Below are 24,695 nucleotides of genomic sequence, written 5' to 3'. Positions count from 1 at the left end.
AACCATCCTTATTGCAGAAGTCTCTTTAGTTTGCTTTTCAGTGATGCACTAAAGGGTGTAGTGAAGGATAGGCCTTTTTCTCTGTTTAAAGTTTTAAGAACATTTCTATCTATTTTCAAGGATATGTGTGGAGATTATTTTTCTGTGATACTTTTGTTTTGAACAATCACAAAAACAGTGACCTCATAAGTTGGGAAATTTTGCTCTTCCAATTCTTATGACAATGTGTAAAACTGGCACCACTTCCACCTTCAGTATTTGGTAAAATTCATCAGGAAGCAATTTGAGCCTCGAGTTAGTGGGAAGGTTCAAACCAATTCAGTTTCTTCCATAGAAATGAGGGTCAGACCCATGGACTTGGATCTTTCTTGTCTTTCAAGATATTTGTCCCTGAATGAAAGCTTTTCAACATAACTGCTAACATTCTCCTCTTAACTGGTTTTGTTTCAGTTTGGGTTTTTTTTTTTTTTTTTTTTTTTTTTTGCACTGGGAATTACACTCAGGGCTTTGCACTTGCCAGGCAGACTCTGTGAAGTTGAGCTAGATCCCCAGTCCTTCCTTTAACTGTTTACTCTTTCAGGTTTTAGGATAGTGTTGTTCCTACTGTTAATTTCTAAACATATTTCATCATAGTGAGACAGCATTCTTTGCATAATTTAAATCCTTTTAAATTGATTGAGATTTATTTTGTGACTATAGCCATGGGTCTGTGTTTGGGTACTTTCCTCCATGTACACATGAAACCAGTGTATAGTGTGCTGTTATTTTGGTAGAGTGTGATTTTCTGTGTCAATTAGTATAACTTTGCCCATAATACACAATCTTTTGATCCTTACAAATTGTGTTCAATTTTTCTATTAAATTATGAGGCTGTTGAAGTGTCTGACTATAACTGTGTGTTCAGCTGTTCTTTCAGGTTTTGTTTTTTTTTTTTTTTTTTTTGCATATTTTGGAGCTCTGTGCACATGTTCTCAATTCTCATACGCTTCTGATCAGCTGATGTCTTTCTCATGAAATGAGCTGTTTTACCCTTGGCAATAGTCTTCACTCAGAAAGTGACTTTACCTATTATTCCTGTTGTCACTCCATCTGCCTTGATTCATTTCAACTGGTCATAGCTTTCTGCATCCTCTTTTGACTAAATCATGCTTTTGTATTCAAAAGGAATTCCACTTAAGTAGTGATAAAACATGCAAAGAAGAAATTATCCTTAGGCAAATACTAGAGACTAGAGTCAGATAGGCACATTCCAATAAAGCACACTGCCGTGGAAGTGAGATATTGTATGTAGGTAACTTCCAAGTACACGGCTATTATCTATAGCAAAGTAGGAAACAGTAATGTCCTGTAGCAAATCCTGGCACACACTACCATAAAGATGATGAAGAGTCGCATCAGCAGTTGTAGGACTCTGTGACATCACGCCCCTCCTAGTGTGACACCCCGGGTGGGCGCATCACCTCTGCTGTGCTCTTGACAGAAACACACCACTTTAGTCTCATCACAGTAGACAGCTGAAGGATAGCCGCAGAGGGGGGTGAGGGACTGGGGTGCCCTGGCCAGTACACACAATGCGGGGTCCTAGACAGGTCCTGTGAAGGACGAACGGGTGAAGTCCAGGTGGACTTTTAGCAATATTGTAGGAATGTCCACCTCCTAATGTCACTCACTGTTCTTCCTGTCTGAAGAAGCCAGGTGTTGAGTTTACAGGAACTTGACAACTTTCTTCAAATCTGAAATTATTTTTACATACAATAAAAGGAAAATAAAGCTAATAAAAGACTTTTTGTAGGTGGCATGGGTAATCTCATCTGACATTCTGTGCTTTGTAATTGGTGATTGATGCAAATCATTGCCATGTGATTACTCAGCTAGGTTCGAGCCTGTCTTCTAGTTCTGCTTTATCTGCTCTTTGTTCGCTCTTCCCTGATTTTCCTCCTCCTTTTGGATTAGGATTCACACCTGGAGCCCTGGGGTGCCTGAGTCGTGCTTTGCATATATTGCTGTCTTCCAGCATGTGCCATATGTCAGCCAGGCCTCCCTCCAGCAGCTTCCCACCACGCCATGTGTATGCACGGGAACACTGTGACATTTCTGCCTTTCCAGTCTGTATGCTGCTGTTCCCTATGTTTTATTTCTGTGCTCACTGTGGATCTTACTGTACCTTGCTATTTTTCTTCTTTCCAATAGGACTGAATGTGCTTAACAGGAAACTCTTCCCTCATCACCCTGGAGCACAATAGTCCCTGGCATTAGGGACCTCACGGTGTTGGGTGACCATCTCTGCGTGCGCCTCCATGGCACCTGTGGCACAGGGCCACTCTCTTCTATAAATGTTGATTCGTATTCTCCATTACTTAGAAAAATAATGAACCTGAGTTTTCTATGGCTGCTGCTTGTTACCATTCCTGGTGATTCTCACACTCATGTCAGTGCCTTCGTGGGAAGCTCTCTTCTCATGTTCCACACGGAACAGCTCCCCCAAGGAGGGCCACCTGGCTACCCATGTGACTGCAGCGTCCTCCGTCAGGAAAGGCCTCTGTGCTGACAGCAGCAACCCTTCCTAGTGGGACTGGATGATGTATATTCATGTGACACACGAGTGAGTCAGAATCATTACCCTAGAAGAAGGGGGCCAGATACAGCACCCACACACTGTGAGCCCATGTTCCTAACACTCAAAAGGGAAAGCAATTTATAACTATGAAGAAAGCCCTGGGAGCCTGGGCTGAACATGTGGAAAATTAGAGGCTGGCTCCAGGGTCAAGACACCTGCCCTGCAGCCAAGAGGGCCTGGGAATGTGAGCTCTGGGCCACTGATACCCAGCCTGGAGCTGGCCAAGCTGAGAGTGAGAGGCGGGGTCAGATTAGCGGCACCTGGCTTCCTTCCGTGGTGCCCAAGGCAGACAGAGTATGTTTGCCTATGCTCTTGGGGTGACCAGTTGTTATACAGTAGGCCATCCTCACCATCCCTGAGAGCCTCCCTATTCTCAAGGCTGTGTGCCATTGCATGGGTGGGGCTGGGACGGCACTGAGCTGCCATCAGGAGTGGAAAAGTAATAAGGTAGTGGAAGGAGCCTCGGATTCACGTCGGAGGTTTTCTAAGACTTTTTCCCAGGCTGGAGAGTGTGGAAGCCGCTGTGCCACAGGTGACTCCCTGAGGTCCCTGCAGCCACATGGTTCTTCCTGCTCCTGTTGCTTCTTGCCCGTCTGTGTCCCTGTGGGACTATGTCCCCTACATCCTAGTCATGTTCTCTAACCAGAAAGCATGTTTCCAGACAGAACTCAGGATATAACAGGAAGAAGGGTAGAAGACTTTTTACAGAATGGAGAGCAGGGTGGGTGCTTAGTCAGAGCCTGGGGTCACCACAGCCTGACCCTCACCTGCAGCGACACACAGCACAGCAGGGCCTGGATGTGGATGGTGTTCTCTAGCAGTGAGCCAAACACTGTCAGGGTCTGTTGTGTGTGTTGGCCTTGACCCGAGTTCTTGGGTCAGTTCCTCATTTGCAAAAGGCCATCTGGAAGTTGAAGGTCTGATGCAAAATGAGCACATTCAATAGTGTTTGGAGTTTGGATTCTCTGATCCTCCTGTCTCTACCCTCAGAGCAGCGACTCCCAGCCAGGCCTCATCTTGTCCCCCAGGAGAGCATTCTGGTTTGGTTTCGGAGAACCAAGGGGCGGGAAGTGGACTCGGCATCCTGCAGGTGGAGGTCTATGATACTGCCAACCACTCTACCATCCTGAGGAGGCCAGGCTGTGATCCCTCATGGGTACAGAGACCTCACTAACTACAGAACAGCCAGAGCACTGCCCTACTCCTACCCAGTGGCCTGCTGCAGGTGGCTTCAGAGAATGAGGTCCAACAGACTGGAATCTGAGATCACAGGAAATAGAGAAGTAGGACATCCCAGGAGAGATGGGAGCACTGGGACAGAGGTAGAGGCCAACCCCATTTCCAGGATAGTCCCCACTGTGCAGGTCATTGTGGTCTCATAGTGAAACACACCCAGCTCCGCTCCAATGACTGAACAGGCACTGAACCCTCTGTTTCCCCAGCCTCTTCTGCATCCTTCTATCTCTTGTGTCCCCCATGTCCTCCATTGTGAGGCAAGAAATTGAGGGCCCTGGGTGCTGCCCAGGGACATAGCCCTTCTCCACTCTCCTCTGACGAGGCCTTCCTTGTGACCACTGCCACTAGGGTCCCCAGTTCTCCCCTTCTGCTGTATCTCTGGATATATCCTCCCATCGCCCAGTCCCTGAGAGGTGAGGACACAAAGGTAACACAGGATGGTGCCTAGGGGTACACGAAGCAGTATCTCACAATAGAGGACAGACAAGCCCATGGTGGCAGCAAGAGGGCAAGGGGATAGGGTACTGTCACTTCTGTCATCTACAAGGTCAGGAGCAGTCTCCACTGCTCCCACTTGTCCCTGGAAAGTGAGACAGCCTGAGAACGTGTCCTCTCATTGGTCCCTAAGGGACGCAGTGTGGGGCTGGGACCCCCAAGGACAGCCCCTAAGCCATCCTTGGGTCAGCAGCGACCTGCTCCAACATCAAGAGGCCAGGCCCACCCACAGCAGCCTTGCAGCTTTTCAGGGAGACCCACAACAGGGAGAAACTGAGCCTGCTGACAGATGAGGGTGCTGAGGTGGCCTGGGCACTCCAGTTAGCAGCTTCCAAGGAGCAGAGCACCACCAAGTGGCCAGACTGGCTTCCAGTCCCCTGAGGGGGATATGAGCAGGGCACAGGCAGGGTCAAGGCATCTGGAAGGGGTGAGGGCAGCTGCTTCTTCGTGTCCTGAGCCCCTTGCTGCTCCTGGCCCTATGGACTGGACAGTGCTGGGGTCCCCAGTGAGGCAGGCAGCCTCTGCCTAGGACACCAGTTGTGTGTTTCTACAGGGCTGGGCAGAGCAAGGGTGGCACGGTCCTTCCTGCATCCCCCAGACCAAGGAACCTGAGAGTGTTCCCCAATGGTCAGGGGAACACAGGCTGTGCTCACGGGACACAGAGGGAAACCCAGAGTCAGGGTACCTCCACAGGGCAGCAGGGACAACCCAGGCTGCCTGGACCCCAGCTGAGGGGCACAGGGTCGGCCACACCCCTTTTTCTTTCAAGTGGCATGGCCCCAGCACCTCAAGATGGACTAAAAGCATAGGGACAGCCAGGTGCTCCTGAGCCCGGTGCAATGCACTCCCTTTCCAAGACTGCACCTGGGATCTCAGACCACCAAAGGACCTCTCTGAGGTTTGCGCATTTGATTCTGGGGCAGCCCCAATAGGCCTGGGCCCTCAGCGCTGCCAGCGGCAGGCCTGTGACCAGCGGGGAAGACCCCGAACCCTCGAGGGAAAACGGACGACCCCTAGAGGGCCCACAGAAAGGCCATGCCACACGTTTTCAGTGGCACCGGACCAGGACATGGCGGAGGGTGGAGGGGGACGCCCCTCAGGGAGCGGCCAGGATGCAGCGCCCGGTCCCCGCCAGCTCACGCGGCCCTACCCAGGCTGGAGCTCACCTGCCCGGCGCCCGCGGGGCCCACCAGGCCAGACTACACAAGCGTTTCCCACCGCGGAGGTGCGCTGCCGTTGGATGGCACAAGCCAGGCCTAAAGCGAAGACCCCTCGGCGTCTGGAGCCTCAACCACGCCTGGACACACTGAAGACCGGCCCTGCCTCGGAGATACGCGCGCCGCGGACGCGCGCACAGCCCCTGCCGGCGCCGTGAGGCGCCCCCGCGGGTACGGCGCGCGCCTGCCGGAGATGCCGGGCGGATCCAGAGCTCACAGGGGCCTACCGCCCCCAGCCTGGAGGCCCGGCCCGGCTCCCAATCCACCGCCACAGCACCTCGGGAAAGCTGCGCCCTGCCGCCTATGTCAAGACCGCCGCGCCCTGGCTCACCCAGCAGAGCTGTGGCGCTAAGCCCGCGCGTACGCAGACTAGCCTCACACGTCCAGCAGAACGTCGCGCAGTGCGCATGCGCTCTCCGTGGCCGTGGGGCGAGACCGGCCACGGCCTCTAGAGGGCGCTCTGCCTTGCGCCGCGCGCCGGTGGGGCCCCAATGGGTGCATTCAAAGGGCCACGTGACCATCAATCTTAATGCCTGGATCGCAGGGACCTCAGTGGGGCCTTCTGGGCGCCACGTTTCTCAGTTGACCTGAACCCAAGTGCCCGAGCGCAGGGCTGGGCCTCCGTGCGACCAGGCTTGGAGTACAGCATTCATCCACGGAGGGGTAAACTGAGGCTGGTGGATTGGGCGCGTCTTTTAAGGACCTAGAGAGAGCCAGCCAAACTGAGCGCGCCCCTGCTGGCCCTAGGAAGCTGGCGCATCAGGAATAGGGCGATCTAGAGTGGGGCAGCTCCTACCCAGAGTCCGCAGCAGGGGTGCAGCAGGTCGCAGCGTGATAAGGATCCTGAATTTCTGCTTGCCAAGGACCGAGGCAAGCGTTCCGAGTACTGGCGTCGGGGTGCACGGCGTGAGGCCAGGTCAGAGCAGACACCTGCACCCAGTGCAGACACCTTGGGGAGCTGCGTATCCTAAAAGCGCCGAGGGTGGGGCTGGGAAGCACTAAGAGCACAGATGGACCTACAGCTGTGTGGTGGGCTGAGGGATGAGTGGACACAGGGTCTCACCTGTAGCGACAAGGGGGTGTCGCTGTGTGCCACCCGGGTCATCAGTACAGAGCAGGAACCCTAGAGTTGACTTGAAGACCCGACAGGATGTCCCTCCCTGAGGCAACCAGCGCCCTCTTTTCTCTGGGTGTCACATTTGTATTTCTCTCCCAGAATGGCATCTTTTTTGTGTTTGGTTGCTTTGGGACCTAACAGATGTGGCGTCCCTCCCGTGTGCGTCCTTCTGTCCTGGGTGTGCCAGCGGCAGTGTCCACTCTGAATCCTGTAGTGTTGGGTGTGCTTTGCTTCAGATCGTCCCTTCTACTGATGAACAGAGCTCAGCTCTGGGCTATGGTGAAAAAGCCATCAGAGATGCCCCGCTCAGGTGGCCTCCAGGCCCCGTGAGGGTCACCCACAGGTGAGTGGCACAGCCACTGGGAGCTGTGCATTCAGCCTCGGCGTTACTGCAAAGCCATTTCTCCTGTGTCACACCCCAGCAGCCACATGGTAGGGTCTCTGCTGCCTTCCTTTATGCCAGTGTAGGTGCGTGAGCTGCTTTTTCATAGTGGGCTTGATGCTTCATGTGCCGGAATGAGGGTGAGCACCTTTTTCAAAGGCCGCGTTTACTATTCACAAGGCACCGGAAGCATGCTGGCTGCACAAGGCTCTGCTACATTTTGCAGATGAGTAAGCTGAGGCTGGAGAGGTGAAATGACTCAGCCAGTCTCCCAGCCAGGTATGTGGTGACAGAGCTTAGAGGCTGACCTTGGCCATCTCGCTTCATAGTCTGTGGGCCTGGTCCAGTGTCTGTGCTGCACTGTCCCACTCCTTTCCCTGGCGTGGAAGTCCTTTGTTCTGTCTGGATCCACAGCCATGTCCTGCACACCTGGGTGGGATTCCTCCATGACCAGTCAGCACGGAGCACATCCAGCCCCTTCCCAAGCCTCGCTTCTCTCATCTGTGAGAAGGACCTTAAGACCAGGGTTAGGGTGAGACCGTCGCAGACAGTGAGTGCAAACACCACACCACACCCACTCCTTCACTGGCTGCCCCTGTTCTCTGCCGACTTCAGGCTGGTCTCCTTTGGCAGCCTAGCCTCTTGGTGCCTCTGGCAGGTAGGTGCTCAAAGCCCTTCTTGTTCTGCCCAGCAATCTGCCAGAGAGCCTGGCGCACATATCCAGCTCTGTCCTGGAAAAACGGAACCAGAGCCAAGACCAAGATTGTCCTGCCCCCCATTTTTTTTTTGTCTCTACCCCTCAAATTGACTCCCCCAACCCTTCCTCCTGTGCCAGCTCTTCCCTGCCACTGAGCACCTGCATCCCCAACTTTGTGAACTCTGCTGGAAAACTTACTCCAGGGTCCTCCACTTCCTTCCCTCCCAGGTCTGCGTTCTTCAGGAAGCATTATCTCCTGTCCCTCATCCTCCTCCTACTTGCTCACACCTTTCTGTGCACACCCAGACAACAGCAGGAGCTGTCAAAATGTTCTGATTATTCACCCCACACACACAAATCACTACTTCACACCATATAACGCATCATTTTCAGCTGGATGATAAGACTGAGGAAGATAAGACAACAGGTTTCTTTGCTTGTTTTTGGTGGCACAGAGGGTTGAACTTAGCAGAGCTAAGGAGAGAGCTAGGGAAAGAGGTCTTAAGATGTTAAAAATAAGTGAACTATGAATCTAATTGACTTCATTAATATTTATTACCTTTTGGTAATATTTTGCTATATTTATTTTATTTTGAAGAGTAAATAAAGAGCCAGGCTGGGATCTGAGAGATTAGATATAGAAGGGAAATGTATCTGGAAAATACAAAGAAACGCCCAAGAATCAACAAGGAGAAGGCTACCAGCCAACAAGAAGAGGGAGAGAAGACCTCAGCAGGCCATTTGCAGATGGAGAATGTGAGTGACCGTCCCAGTGCAGTGGCTTTGGGGCTCCAGCAGCAGCAGCACTGCCTGTCCCCAGCCTGGCTGAGTTCCCTGCCCTTCCTCATCTGACCTTACTGGGTCCTAACCCTGCAGTGCCCTCACCCAGTACAGAAAGAGAAGTGGTCAGTGAGAATCCACAGCCTCACTGGGATTGGAACCCAGGTCTGTGGCTCTGGGGCTCCTGACTCTGCATTGCACACAGGGAAAATGAGTCAACCCAGCTTCTAGGGATCCTCTTGGGGTTTGGTTCTGCCTGTCAGATGCCGCCCCAAGGGCAGTGGAACTTCTGATCATGGCAGCCGGGGTTGAGGTCTTTTCCATTCTCCAGCACAGTTTCAGGGGCATGTGTGCATCCACATCCCCATTCGGAGCTTCCCTCAAAAACACATTCAGAGGCCTCCTTCCCTCCTCTGGCAGCCTCACTGCAGGGATCAGGAAGAGCCCAGGGATAGCCAGGCACACCTACAGTGGGCAGTAGCAGAGTTCAGTTTCCAGAGCAGGCAGTGGCTTCCCCAGGCCGCTCCAGCCCTGCACTCTGCAGTGTGGCCCACTGCCCCTACTGCCTCCCTCCTAGAGTTCCCAGTGCTCTTGCTACATGGAATTCTTATTCCAGACATGCACCACATCACAGGCCTGTCCCCATCCTGTCTCCTGGCCAGGAGTGGTCCTGAGCTTCTACTTCCCCCGTCCTGGCAGCCTCCTCGTCTGCAGTCCCCAGCTGGATGCCACTGACTGCCTCAGCTCCCTGCGCTCCCCATTCTTTTTGGTTTTTTGAGACAAGAGTCTCAATGTGTAATGCAGGCTGGCCTTGAACTCACTTTGTAACCCAGGCTAGGCTCCAACCCATGGTGCTCTTGCCTTAGCCTCCCAAATGCTGGGATAATAGGTATGTGACACCCTATCCAACTTCCACCCCCTTATGTGCCAGCTCTCACCAGTCACAGCTCAGATACATCACTGCCTGTCTCTGACCATGGAGACACAATCAGGTCACTGTCAACGCCACACTGCACAAAAGACACAGTAGCAGAGCCCCCACCCGATTCCCACTGCCTGCCCCACAAACACTGCCCAAGACCCTGGAGGGACCTGGCATTGCCTCATACTAGGGCTCCAATTCAGAGGCCAGGTCGGTGAAGGGTGAAAATTGTGAGACAAGCTGGTGAGCACCACTCCATGGGAAGCAGAGACGACACTGCATGATTAGGAAGAAAGCACGTTGGTGGGGATGGCTTGGCCAGCAGGACTCTGCTGTGTCACCCCCGGCCTGTTCAGCTTCCACACAGCATGCTCCATGCCTGGAGTGGTGTCTGTCACCTGGGCTTACAGCCAGGTCACCAATGGTGTCCCCAAGGACAGGAGCCCAGAAAAGCTGGCCCCAGTACCCTCTCTGTATCACCCAGGAACACACGTCTCCACAGCACCAAGGATGAGGACAGGAAGCCATCACTCTTCTGGTTCCCCCAGAGACTGTGTTTTCTCTTTGGGGTAAAACAGCAGGCTGAAGTGGTGAAGCCATAACCCGCCCCTCACACACACACAACAGTAACTAAGCCAAGTTAGTCCCTCTCTGCCCACTGGGCTAGGGATAGGAAAAGGCAGCTTTGAAACCGAAGAATAGAATGTGATTGGGGACGCAACACACTACCCCAAAATGTTCAAGAGCCAATAAAAAAATCAACTGTCACAGTAAGAACCAGGAAAATCTGAACTTGCATAAGAAAATGCCATCAACAAATAGAACACTGGCTGGGCGTGGTGGCTCACGCCTGTAATCCCAGCACTCAGGAGGCTGAGGTGGCAGGATTGTTGCAGGTTCAAGACCAGCATGGGCTACAAAGCGAGCTTAAGGCCAGCCTGAACTGCACAGCAAGAGCCTGTCTCAAAAAAGACAAAAAACAAAAAAACAAGTGGAACACTGGTACAACACCAATGTTCGAGTGATCTGACAAAGATTTTTAAAGCAGCCAGTATAAAAGATGCCTTGCAGCTGGGTGTGGGAGACACATGCATGTAGTCCTAGCACTCTGGGAGACTGAGGCGGGAGACCCCAAGTGCAAGCCAGACTGGGCAACTTATCAACTTAGTAAGACTCTGTCTCAAGATTTTAAGAAAAGATCAAAAGGGTGGGAATGTAGCTAGCTCAGTGTGACAGCCCTGGGTTCAGTCCCCAGTATCAATAAAATAAAATAATTCCTGACACTGATGAGCATGATTCAGACACATGAAAATATGGGAAGGCTCAGCAAGGAAATAAAGAATAACTAAAAGGACACTTTAGATTTTCAAAATATTATAATGAAATTAAAAACAATGGATGACTCCACAGAAGGAAAGAGGGGGCAGAGGAAACATCCAATGAGTCTGAAGATAAACTAAAAATTACCAAGTATGAAAAGCAGAAACAGGCTGTGGGAAACAGAGAGCACCTCAGAGACCGCTGGGAGCTGACGAAATGCTGACAGAAAATTCCCAAAACTTGGCAAAGACATAATCCTGCAAGTTCAAGCAGCTGAATGAGCCTCCATCCATAGAAACTGAAAGCCACACTGAAGCACATCGTAGTCAAACCTCCAAAAACTGGAAAACCACATCTGTGCATCAGGACACCCCAGGTTTACCCTGTCAACCATTTGGGATCTTTAGGTTTTCAGTATGATTTTAGCAAGCATATGAAAAGGCACATAAGTCCATCTGGAGAATCTTGGTATTTATCTTTATAAATTATAAACTCTTTACCTCTTCCTGTTCACTATTTTCTCATTTTCTCTCCATTGTGTTTCTATAGACCGTGCCAAGGTCCTGTGGTTTCACATCTCCAGTGTAGGCAGTGATAGACTCTGCTAGCCTGGGGCTTAGCTGTCTGCAAGATGACATCCGCCCAACTTGGTACTGGACCCAGAGAAACAGCTTACCTCTCCAAGAGTAACTTCTGTGTTCCGCTTCTCGTTCCAGAGGTGAAACTCCCACTCCCTTTTTGCAAGCACCCTGAGCCTTCCCCAATCCCAAGATTCCACAACCACTCAAGCCTCCACCCCCAGCACCCAGTAAATCTTTTTGTGTCCTGTTTTACCCAGGCAGATGCTCCTTCAAAGCAGCTGTACATAATGTCATTTTGCCTACCTCCCAAACTCCTTCCCCAGCCAGAACTGATAAAAGAAACCACACTTCTTGTGCTTGTTGAGAGCTGCTATATCCCTATGAAACTCTTCCGAGCTCTCATTAAAGGCCTCTCCCTACCTTGCCCCTCCTTATCTCTCCTGCACCATTTCAGATTGAGGGCCAAAAATACTCAATCAGGCAGGATGCTTCCTGGGGCTTATTACAGGTTGACCATGGCCCCTCCAGACAAAAATAGAAATCAGTTACTACTGTTTCCTTACTCCCTCACCATTTGTTTTGTTCAATAAAACATGCAGGAAATTGACCCCTGTCAGGAACAGCCCACAAATGAGGTGTCCAAAATTTGCACTGAGGAAACACAAACCCCACATTATCCTGCTGTTCACAAGGATACACACACTCAGCCGTGACTGTAGTCTGGGTTGTTGCCTAGTCAGTGTGTAGAGGCACATGAGCTCTGTGGAGATCAGTCTTGGAAGAAGGCTCCACTGGATAAAGATAGCAACAGGAGTAATGACATTGATGTGGTCGCCATGAGCTTCTGCTGGAGTCTCTGGGAAAGTTGCAGTGTGATGGTATCTGATGCAGGAGGTGGCTGTGTCAGCTCTGCCAAGAGTTCGGATGCCCACTTCTTGGCCCAGGAGTGCTAAATCCATGGAGCACAACCTGAAACTCGTAAAGCAGTGAGCATGACTCAAATTTCCTCATGTGGTCCTCCCACTTTGGCTGGAGGGGTTCCTGGCGGCAAGTTTTAACCAACACTCTGTCTTCTGGTTCAAAGGAATGAATGTGAGAATGAATTGGGACAGGGTGGCATTGTAGCACAGTCAGTCGGAGATCCTTTAATGTTTGGTGTAATGCTCATATCTGTTGGCACAAATCCAAAGTTCTCATCTCTTGTAATTCTTCTACAATAGGCAAATGGGGGGTAGGTCTCCCAAATATTATTTGAAAGGGAGTTAGCCCACCTGGTATGGGATGCACCATGATCAGAGAAATGCCACAGGAAGCATAACAACCCAATTAGCTCTGGCTTCTTGAAGAGCTTTGCTAATGTGTTTTTTAGAGTTCAGTTTTGTCTTTCCACTTGCCCTGAACTCTATGACAAATGAGCTGTATGTAACTTTCATTTTATTCCTAAGCACCTGAGAGATCGTGGACTACTCTACTCACAAAAGTAGGTTCATTATCTGAAGCTACCATTATGTGGGGTCCTTACTGGGGTATAATCACCTGCATTTCTTTTTTTTTTTTTTTTTCTTTTTTATCGGTACTGGGGATCGAACTCATGACTGTCTGCTTGCAAGGCTGGCACTTATGCCACTGAGCTAAATCCCCAGCCCCTTCAACTGCATTTCTTACTACTTCTTTGGATGTTTTAGTTCTAATAGGGAGAGCCTCCACCCAGCCTGAATACGTATAGATCAAAACCAGCAAATATCTTTTGTTTCTAGTAGTGGGTTTAATTTCAGTAAAATCTATCTCAACTTCTTTGAATGTCAAGGTTCTTGTCTTTGGATACTCAGTTGTTGCTGGGGCCTAGAGACAGGGTTCTTATGGATACACGTTGAACACCTTTCAGTCACTGAAGCACACAAAGTCAAGTCTGGGAACAAAGAAATGAACACCCAGCAACAGTGCCATAGCACCTTTTCTGAAATGGATGTAATTGTGTGACTGCTGTATCATAGAATGTCGCAGAGTCTCAGAAAGGAAAATTCTCCATCCTGGCAGAACTTGTCACTTGTTTTTATCTGATGCTCCTTCTGTGTTAGCCCACTGTAGTTCTGTCTCTGAGTATTTGGGTGGCTTAAGAACTGGGGTCACTAAGATGTGGGTCACAGGAGACTGCTCTCCAGTGGTGGCTTGTTTAGCTACCAAGTCAGCTGCCTGATTTTCTTGAGCCTCCATCGACCCACTTTTTTGGTACCCTAGGCAGTGCATCACAGCTGCTTTGGAAGGTAGCCAAATGGCCCGTAACAGGCTCAGTATGTCCTGGGAATTTGTGATATCTTTTTCTCCTGCATTCAGGATGCCTCTCTCCCAGTAGATGGTACCATGTGCATGTAGATTTGCAAAAGCATAGCAGGACTCTGTAAATATTCACTTACCTACGTTTTCCTACCTCCAAACCCAGGTGAGGGCCATCAGTTCAGCTCTTTGCACTCATGTGCTGGGAGGCAAGGCCTCAGAACGGACAGTCTGTTCAAGAGTGATTACTGCTGCTCCTGCCCTCTGAACCCCATCTATTACCATGTTGCTGCCATCTGAAAACAGGGTCAGGTCTGGGTTCTGGAAGGGCATGTCCTGCAGGTCTGGTCAAGCCAAGCAGACCATTTGAACTGTTTGTGTACAGTCCTGTTCAAGTGGCTCCAGATACAGAGGGAGGAGGGAGGCAGGGTTAAGAGCCTGTATGGTTTTAATTGTTAGCCTGGGGTCCTCTAAAAGAGTTCCTTGATATTGCACCAGTCTAGGTCCTGAAAGCCACTTGCTGCCAGGTCCTCTCAGCAGGGGCTTTACTACCTGAGGAACAAATACATTTAACCTTTGTCCCAGAGTTAGGTCATCAGATTCTTTTACTAGGATGTCAGTGGGAGCAGTGAATCACAAGCATGAGGGTCATCTAGTCATTATTGGATTGCCTTCCAAGGCCCAAGAATTGAGTCAAAACACCCCATGTGGTGCCTTCTTTTTCATGGACAAACAGCTAAAATGGTTTAGTCATGTCCAGTAGTGCCAAAGTAGGAACCTTCAACAATTTTTCTTTTAAGGTCTCAAAGACTGGCACTTGGGACACCAGTGAGGGAGTGCTTCCTGCTTGCAAAGCCTCATATAGTGACTTTGCAATGAAAGCAAAATGGAAACCCAGAGACAACAGTATTTGACTGTCCCCAGAAATTCCCACAAGTCCTTTCTGAATGAGGGCTCCTGTGGCACTGGATGACCTGTGCACATGAAGCTGAAAATGAGCATGTTCTGTGTTTTAACAAAAATCTCAAAATCTTTACACTTTGAACAAAAAATTAAATCTTTCTTTTTGACATTCAATACTCCTTGTCTGCAAGCAGCCCCAACAGTCTCTTTGATCCTTTCTGGCATAGGTCTTGCATCTCTGCAACTAAAACCAAGTCATCTATATATTGTAACAGAGACATCAAGATTTTTTTGAATTAAAAGGCATTAAATCTTTTAACAAAGCTTCAACAAAAATTGTTGGGGAGTTCTTGCATCCCTGAGGAAGTCTTATCCAGGGAAGTTAACTTTCATCTCCTCTCCAGTTCCTCCCATTCAAAAGCAAATATCTCTTGAGACCCTACAGACAAGGAAATACAAATGAAAGCATCTTTTAAATCTAATACAGTAGGGCTGGGGATTTAGCTCAGTGGCATAAGCGCCTGCCTTGCAAGTAGGCAGTCGTAAGTTCAATCCCCAGTACTGATAAAAAGGAAAAAGACAGAAAAAAAATCTAATAACAGTATACCAATTTCAATCAGGTGGAAATAAACTGAGCAAAGTATAAGAGTTTGGGACAGTTGGGTAGAGGGTAACAACCAAGGCATTCATGACTTGCAAATCCCGGGCCAGCCTGTACTCATTTGTTCCATGCTTTTGAACTGGCAGAAAAGGAAAATTCCATGGATGCTGACACTCAGTATTTCTTCCTCAAACAGCCTCTGAATGTGGAGTTTAATCTCTTTGCAAGACTCCATGGTCACTGAATATTGCTTAAAATGGTCTGGCTTTGCATATCCCACTAACTCCACTACTACCAGGGACACATGGGCTTCCAAACCTGGGGGTCAACTTCCACCTGGACCATGGAGAAATGTTGAGCCCAAGAGGTAGTACAGCATGACCTGGCATTTGTTTTCCCAAGTCCAGTTGTGACCTGAAATTGCAGGTGCATTTGAGGGGTAACAGACACACGAAAAAGACAAACAACCCCAGAATATGCTCACTGCTCTGGAATGACAATTTGAAACAAATTCAGAGACAAAACCAGTCAACACTCAGCCATGAATAACCACTGCGTCTGGTATCAGGGATCACAGAAATTTAATCAAACACTAGCTCAAATAAACAAGTCCCTGGAAGATACCAAAACAAATACAGAAATGAAGCCAAATTTCCAAATGCTTCCCTAGGTCGGGAAGCTGGGCCCAGTTGTTCCATCTCGCAGCTTTGGCAGCCTGGCTCACAGTCACTCTGGAAGCTGGCTGAAACCCACTGGGGGAGGGTGCCCTGCCACCCCATGGGCAACTACTAAGGCAAGGAGCTATGGGGCCTCCTCAAATGAGGGCTCTCCCCATGAGAATCTTGCTGGGGCCCCCAAATGTGAGAGAAATGCAAGTTTAACTGTAAGCTGAAATGGAGTCTAGAAAACAAAATTGAGTCACTTCTGCAATGTCAGCACCTCTGCTAATGACTTTGGCTGTGCTTTCTCAGAAAACTCTTTGTCCTTGTCCTATTCAAAGGGACAGAGACCTCTGGCTTTTCTGCCAGGACTCCACATGGTCATAACCATTCTCAGTGCATTCTGAACATCTGAAGCACTGTAGTTCATGCTGGCTTTTAGCAAAGAATCTGAGGCTATGAACACTAACTATGCTAGGGATTTCTTTTATTTTTAAACAGAGTCTCAAACTGATAGCATTCATTATGACCCTCCTGCCTCAGCCTCCTGAGTGCTGAGAGCATGGGTCTGCACCATCAAGCCAGGCTAGATTGGATTTTCTTTTGGAGGCAGGGTCTTTCTATATTGCCCAGTCTAGCTTCACACTTGAGATCCTCTTGATTCAGCATTGGGGGCAATGGGATTATAGACTCACACCAGCACACCTGGCTTATATTTTGCTTGTTTCTGTCTGATGTCACTGGGCAGAGAACCCAGGGTCTGAAGTATGCCAGGTACATTCTCTACCACTGAGCCACACCCCCAGCCTTTGGACATGGATATTTAAAGCCTGGAAACTGCATCTGTCTTCCAGAAAACTCTAAAGCAAGGTCCCTTGCAGATTTATCAGTGTCAATCACTACCTTTGCAAAACTCAGACTCTCATCACAAAACACATGGTAATCAAGACCATGCTTTGTTATCTGCCTGTATCAGATGGCAACCATGGGTAGAGATGGAACTGCCTCCCCCAGGGCCACTCTGTCCCCAGCATCATCCAGCCAGAGCACAAATCCTTCCTCCGTTGTGTCCTCTCATTTGGGACTTGGAGCAAAAGGAACTTTGGTCATTTTTAATCCATGCCCTTTCTAAATTGTGACACCCAAGACATGACACACCCTCCTGGGTGTCAGCTTCCCCAAGTAAGATGCAGAAATATGTGTTGGATACAGAGTGACCATCCAGTTTCCTCTTCAGGTCTCAGGGGTCTAAGGCCTCTCTTCAGCCTCTGCAAAAGTTAAACACCTACTTTTATAAACTGTAGCTGCCACAAAATAAGAACCACCAGGGCATGACTGGTTTGGGAGCTGAGCATGTTGGTACACACCTGTAATCATAGCATTATGGGAGGCCGAGACAGGAGGATCTCAAGTTAGAGCAACTTAGGAATTTAGTGGGACCCTCTGTCAAAGGAAAGAAAAAAAACCAAAGGAAAGGGAAAGAGAGAGAGAGAGACAAGCTAGGAGTGTAGCTCACCAAAAAGTCCTTGGGCTCCATCTCCACTAGCAGGGGAAGAAAAAACACTACTGCCTTTGGACCAGGTGGATTTCAAAGTAAGAGCAGGAGCTCGCTCATTCCTTCTCCACCGCCGCCCCCACCTGCTCGGCTGAATGGCCGCGCCCCCACCCGCAGCAGATGTCAGCCAGGCGGGGCGCGTTTCAGTGTGTCTGCACTAACAGATCAGTCACTGTGTCCGGGGAGTAAACGCTTACTCTTCCCCGTCAGGACCCTCTGCATTCGCCACTCTCTGAGGCTCCTGTAATTGGCTTCTGTTTGCTCCTTGGTTGCTTTTTATTCTCGGTCCGGGTCTCCCCGTGGTGTCCATGCCGGGGACCCCGAGACTCAGTGCGGCCCCCAGCCTGACTCCTGGGCTCTTGGCCCTGGATCCCCTTGGAGAGCGGCCCCTGACTGCGGCTGGTGGCCGGGGCTGCGGGCAGCACCTCGGACAGCTCCGCGTCGCCTGGGCCGCTGCTGGGACCCAGGCGGTCCTCGCAGGCGGGATCCGTGGAGGCGGCGCCCGGCCTGAGGAGCAGCTTCCCCTTCCCGCTCCTCCTCCTGGCCACCCGGAGGCCTTTCAGGGAGTGACGAGCCAACAGCAGCAGAGCTCTCCTGCAATCTTTTTTTTTTTTTTTCTTGTGTTTTGAGGCAGGGGTTCGCTCTTTAGCTCGAACTCGTGGCCTCGAACTCGCGGACAGCCTACTTCTCTCTGAGATTAGAGCCGGCTCCAGCAGAGCGAGTGAGCGCAGCGCACTTCGCCGCAGTGGCCGCGAGGGGCATTTGGCGCCGAGGCGGTCCCTGCCGCGTTGCCGGGAGTGACAAACCAAGAGCCCAGGGGATCAGTGAACTCTTCCAGGCTTCGCTCAGCAGGGCTGCCGCCATTGCAGCCTCTAAAGCGCTTTCTAGGTCCAGGGATATAGCTCTGCGGCACAAGGGCCTGCCTGGCAAGTGCAAGGTCGTGAGTTTGATCCCCGGTACAACAAAACAAAACAAAACACCTTAAGTAAAAGGAAAATCAAATCCCTTCTGGTGAATGCCGACCACTCTGAAAGTCTGGTTTCCTCTCCACTTGGTCCCTTCCGCAGATCTGGGTTCACAGAAGCAGCTAGACCGACCTGATAAACAAAGCCTACAGTTGCCCAGCAGGGATCCAGGTGACCTTGGTGTGAAAGAAGAGCAGAAGTGGAGTGAGAGTGGGAACAAGGGAAAGAGGAGAGGGAAGGGAGGAAGAGAAGAACAGCAGGGCAGCAAGCAGGGCCCCGTCAGCAGCCCCTGGGTGCCATGCTGTGGCTCAGGCTCAGGCTGGGCTGGGAGGCTGCAGCCTGGTGCCGTCCATCCACCTCGATGTGACTGCCAGGTAGGTGAGTGCTGGGAGTTGTAGCTTGGCATAACTGATGCCATCTTGAGCCCTCCATTTAAGTAGTGCCCTATTTTGACCCAGCGAAATAGAAAATTACTCAGGATAGGAGTCCCATGAGAAAAGCAGACCCACAAGAGAACAAGAGAAAAACCACAAGAGAAAAATTAACCTGCTCAACAAAAGAAGCACAATGCAGGTATCAACCAAAAATTAATGCAAGTTTCTAGCTAAATTCTTTCCAACAGGATGACTTTTTTTTTTAAGTCAAGCTTTTTATTTATTTATTTATTTATTTATTTATTTATTGTTGAGACCAGGAATCAAATTTAGGACTGCTTGCTTGCAAGGCAGGTGCTTATGTTGCTGAGCTAAATCCCCAGCCCAGGATGTCTTTTTGTGGTTCTCTGTTTAAAAGCTTTGTAGTTTTCTAGTTCAGGGCCACGTGGTGAGACTCTGAAATGGGTCCTCTCGAGTGCTCACTGAGCTCAGCTAATTAAATTCCAAATTTATCAATTTGGCTGCTTGGATTCCTATATTGTTTATAAACCCACTTCACTCGTGACATCCTGGGTCCACCAGCCTCCCAAAGAGACAGAGAGGGACATCTGTGTAAGCAGTTTGTTTTTGCAATACAGGAAGTGGAACACAGGGCCTTTGAACTGAGCTACATCCCGCCCTTTTTTGTGTTAGTACAGGGAATCAAAGTCATGACCTTGGGCTTGCCAGGCAGGCATTTTGTCAGTGAGCCATATGTCTGGCCTCCGTAGCAGTTTTTATGAGATGGGGTCTCACTGAAGTGCTAAATTGCCCAAGGCTGGACTGGAATTTGTGGTCCTCCTGCCTCAGCCTCCCAGCATCTTCTAGTGTGACCCCTTGCTCTTGGAACCTGACACAGAGTAGTACAATACTCCATGCCCCTGTTTGGCAATTAAAAGAGCCCTGTCCCTCCACTGGAAGGACAGACAGCAAGGTGCTGGCTGGGGGTTTCATCAACTGCTGTGATTGTGGAGGTCAAAGGCTAGTCGAGCTTTAAGCCCCTGGCAGAAGCCTAGTTCAGTCAGGGTCTATTCTTATACAACATGAGCCTCCAAGCCATCTGCAGCTCCAAACCCTAAATAAGGAAGCTCCCCTGGGAACAGGGTGGCTTGGCAGGAACTGAACCAGCTCCCCACCCCCAGCTCAGGGCCTTCAGCTATAACCTGGCAACACTCTGGGATGTTACTGTGTTCCTCTTTTTCCTTTTTGTTTTTTCTAGGAATAAGGATTTAACCCACAGTCTTTTCACTAAACTACATTCCCAGCAGTTTTTATGTTTTATTGGTAGCTTCAGTACCCAGGGTGGCCTTCAATACATAGTGACCCTCCAGCCTCAGCCTCCCCCACGCTGGAGGTCACAGGCCTATGCCTCCCTATCTGGCATATTTTAATTTTATTTTATTTTAGTTTAGTTTTTTGAGACAGTTTATTTATAGAGAAACTTTCATATTGCTTTCCATAATAGCTGCAATAACTAATCTGATGGAACTGTGGGGGTCGGCGGTGGCTGAAAAGATAAGAAGTATGAAATATAAATGACTTTTATTTTGAGAATGTGGGGAGAGACACCCCCGATTCCCTGGGGCACAGCATCTCCCCCTGGGGTTGGCAATCTCTCCGTGGAACACATGGAGTGGACACATACCTGTAGCTTAGGTTGGGGGCGGTGCCTGAGGGGGCTTTAGGGATGCACAGGTATCTCATTGGCACTTGTTTGGCACCAGGGACAAATTCCTAGGGGTTTGGCACCAGGGACAAAGATAGTCACAGGTAAATTCCTAGGGGTGGGGGAGATGGAGCTCCTTGGTTCCGCCTCCAAGGTTTTTCCAGCTACAGTGTCCAGCCTGGGCCAAAACTCTTTCATAATCCATAAGGTTTCCTTTTCTCCATATTTTATGCAGCATTTTTTATTATTAGCTTTTAATATCCATTCTGGCTAGAGTGAATCTCATTGTATACTGGTTATTATGCTTTGCAGTATCTGGGATCAAGCTCAGCGGGTGCTACCACTGAGAAACACACAGTCTTTTGGGGGGGTCTTTTGATAATGGGTTCTCTCCCTCTTTCTTTGTCTTTTTGAAACAGGGTCTCTCTATGCGGTTCAGGCTGGCATTAAGCTCACTTTGTAGTCTAGGCTGGTTTCAAACTCCCAAGGATCCTGCTAACTCAGCCTCCTGAGTGCTGGGATTACAGGGCTGAGCCAGCATGCCAAGCTTTTATACTTTTTTTTTTTTTTTTTTTTTGGTACCAGGGATCCAACTCATGACCTCACACTTGCCAGGCAGATGTTTATGTCACTGCGCTAAATCCCCAAGGAAGCAGGACATTCTTTTTTTTAATCATTGTTTTGTTTTGTTTTGGTACCGGGGATTGAACTCACAACCTCCTGCTTACCAGGTAGGCACTTATGCCACTGAGCTAAACCCCAGCTTCGTTTTGTCTTTTGAAACAGGAACTCACTATGCAGTTCAGGCTGATCTTGAGCTCACTTTATAGCCTAGGCTGATCTCAAATTTGCAAAGATCTTCCTGCCTTGGCTCAAGTGCTGCAATTACCAGTGTGAGCCACCATGCCTGGTTGGAGACTCAGTGTTGCTAAATTACTAAATTGCCTGGGTTGGGTCCTCCAACCTCAGCCTCTAGGGTACCAGGGATTATAGGTGGGGGTCACTGCTCCTGGTTTTCCTGGTTAGTTTTGCTTTGCATTTTCTTCTTACCTATTTTTGTTTTGAAATAGGACCTCACTACATTGCCAGGTGAGTTTGAATTTGGGATTTTCCTGCCTCAGCCTCCCCAGTGCTGAGACTACAGGTGAATACCCTGCTACCTCGTTTGCATCCTGAGCATGTTCCAGCTCTGCTCAGGGTCTGTTCTCTGGCTGGGCTGAGGCTTCTTCATCCGTGATCGATGACACCGAAATTCCCGAAACTCTGGTGTCAGCTCGGGCAGGGACAGAAACTGTGCACCTTCTACCTCGCAGGGCTGAGCCCGGAGCAAGCTGCAGGGACAATGGGGTGTCATGTAGAGGGGCTGAGCTGGGCAGGAAGGCGCTGCCTTCCCCGCGGAGGTGAACTGGACCTATCCGAGAGAGCTCCTGACACTGCTTCTATCCGGTAGATCTGAAATATTTATAACGGACACGTTGATTTCATGAAGGAAAAGAATTGGTAAAGAGGTTCGCACCCTCCATGGGAATGAATGGGGCTGGACAGGTGGTTGACGGGAGCCCAGGATGCTGGCGGGGCCTGTAGAATGACTGACGCTGGGGCTAGGGATTTAGCTCAGCGGCATAAGCACCTGCCTTGCAAGCAGGCGTTTGTGAGTTCGATCCCGGTACCGATAAAAATGAAAAAAAAAAGACAAAAAAAAAAAAAAAAAAAAAGAATGACTGACACCTCCACACGGTGAGAGAAAACAGCAGATAAATAAATTTTTTATATAAAGACACTTCATATCACTTTTCTTCTAACATTCTGATTACTCTCCAGTTCTGTCAACGAGTTTGTGGATTTTTTTCTCTTATTTTCCTCCTTCTTTTTTTTTTTTTTTAAAGACAGGGTCTCACTGTGTGGCTCAGGCTGACCTTGAACTCCTGCCTCAGACTGTGACTGCTGGCATTACAAGCATGCACCACTGCACCTGTTATTTATTTTTGTACTGCGGATGGGGTTTAGGGCTTCACACTAAACTATAGCACTAGCACTGCTCCCACCATTTTTGAAAAAATGAAACCAGGTTTTAGTAGGGCCCTAAATTGCCTAGGTTGGGCTTGGACTTGGAATCCTTCTGAATCAGTCTCCTGAGTAACTGGGATTACAGGTGTGTGCTACTGTGTTTGGGGACTTTTTCTGTTTACTAGTTTCAAGATGTCCCTGTACCAGGAAGATTGGATGTGTTGGCCAACGTAGTTTTAAAAATCACAGAGCCAGGGTGGATGTGGTGTTGCACATCTGTAATCCCAGCACTTGGTAGGCTGAGTCAGGGGAATCACCTTATGTTTGAGCCCAGTTTAGGCTGTGTAGTGGATCGGAAACTGGTGGTCAATTTACTATGGCTGAACTGAATCAGTATGGTGCTAAGTAGGAATGACCCTCCTGAGGACTATTACCAGCACAAAAATGAGACGTGGAGAGGAAGAGAGAAATGTTATGTGGTTCTCTTTAAGTGTTGATATTATTTGGAGCTGTTGGTTCTCCTGGAGGAGCTTGTCACGCTAGCTTCCCTGATATGAATTTGGCCATTATCTCTGGAAGAGCTCGGGATCCTGTTGTCACAGAGAAAGGCTGTGGTAGTTTTCAGGGGAGCTCTGGTCCTTATTTTGAACATTGCCTCCTGGCTCCAGTGCAGAACCCTCAAACTACTAGCACAGATCCTTCCCTGCTGGCACAGACTTTCTAGTTTCCACTGCTGAGTTTCCACTGCTGGGCCTTCCCAGCACAGATCCGTTCAACAGATTTGCATGAGTCATTGTCCATGGCTCTGGTTTTTGTTTTGTTTCTCAGCACTGGGGAGCGAATCATGACCTTATGCTTGCCAGGCGGGCTCTTATGCCACTGAGTTAAATCCCCAGCCCCCATTTTTTGTTCTTTTTGTTGTCGTTGTTGTTTCATTGTACCAGGTATCAAACTCGTGACCTTGCACTTGCCAGGCAGAAGCTTATACCACTGAACTATATTCTCAGTTTCTGGTCTTTGGGTTTTCAGCTGAACTAAAGCAGATTATTGCCATTGGATCCAGACCCTCAGCTGGATTTTCTAAGTCTTTGGTATAGACAGATTTTCTGCACTTTCTTGTATTTATCTCTGGAAGACCATCATAAAATAAAACTATCAATTCTGTGTTCTGTATTGCTGGAGACCACTACAAAGCAGCTCTGAGCAGGATTTAAAATTAACCAATTGGCTTTCTATGTTTATCTGTGAGTCTGTCCCAGGCCTAGGCTCCTTGCTTGGTGACAAGAGTTGATTCATAGTAAGTGAACCTCTATGAATCACTGGTCCTGGCTAAGGCCTATAGTGGCTGTGAGGCCAGAGATACCTCAAAGGGCAAGATAAGGCCACAGCTGGGGAAGGTTGGCTCAAACATCAACTAAGTAGATAGAGATACAGCTGCAGAAATTACTCCAATAGTCTCACTCCTACCATGTCTGCATGATAAAACAGTTTTACTGAACTGACTTGATTCATTACTTGGAAATGTCCTTGAAGTGACTCCCAAGGTCCTGCTCATGGCCTGCAATTTCCTCAGTTTGTGGCGGTCCCCCACTTCCTGAAGTATGAAGGAGACAAGAGAAAATAATTTGAAGAGGAAAAAAATATTAAAGCACAGGCCTGGCGACACAGCCTCCAGTAGCCAATATGGAAGACTGCGTGCCTAACAGCTTAAAGAGCCGGGTTTTTATCCTGTAAAAGCACAAACAGCTGCTGGTCTCACAAGGAAGGGGGGTGGGGTTTGCAGCGCACTACAGAACAGGAATGCAGCGGTTCCGGTTACATTTCTTAGGAAGAACAAGGTTCAGGTAAGCTAACAAGCAAGTTTAGATTAGGCAAACATCCTGTTCTTAGAGTTATCTTTGATCTTTCTCTTACCTCGGAGGAGACTTATGAGGGTTCTTTTTATATAGGTTACAACAAGTTTCCTTGCTCTTTTCTTGTTGATCCTAATAAAAATGGATGGTCCAGAGAAGACTTTTCTTAGCCCTCAGAGTCTTGAGCTCAGCTAAAGGGTTTTGACCCTCTTGGAGCCCTAAAATTATACCACTTGCCTCATTTTATTTAAGCCTTTGCTGTACACTCATTTGGGAGATTGGGGATCTAGGTCAGGGCCCCAGTACCTGGTGCCTGGAATAGGGACCTAAAACCTTTGGACTAAGAATTTTAGCCTGACAGAGTAAATCCACCCAGAGTGGAAAGGTTTGGATACAGAGGAGGCTTTCACACGATGAAAACTTTGCAGGGGATGC

This window comes from Cavia porcellus, unplaced genomic scaffold (genome assembly GCF_034190915.1).
Source record: "Cavia porcellus strain 051 isolate PalLab524CR breed Dunkin Hartley unplaced genomic scaffold, mCavPor4.1 scaffold_27, whole genome shotgun sequence".
Classification (NCBI taxonomy): Eukaryota; Metazoa; Chordata; class Mammalia; order Rodentia; family Caviidae; genus Cavia; species Cavia porcellus.
Note: the sequence above shows the minus strand (reverse complement) of the source record.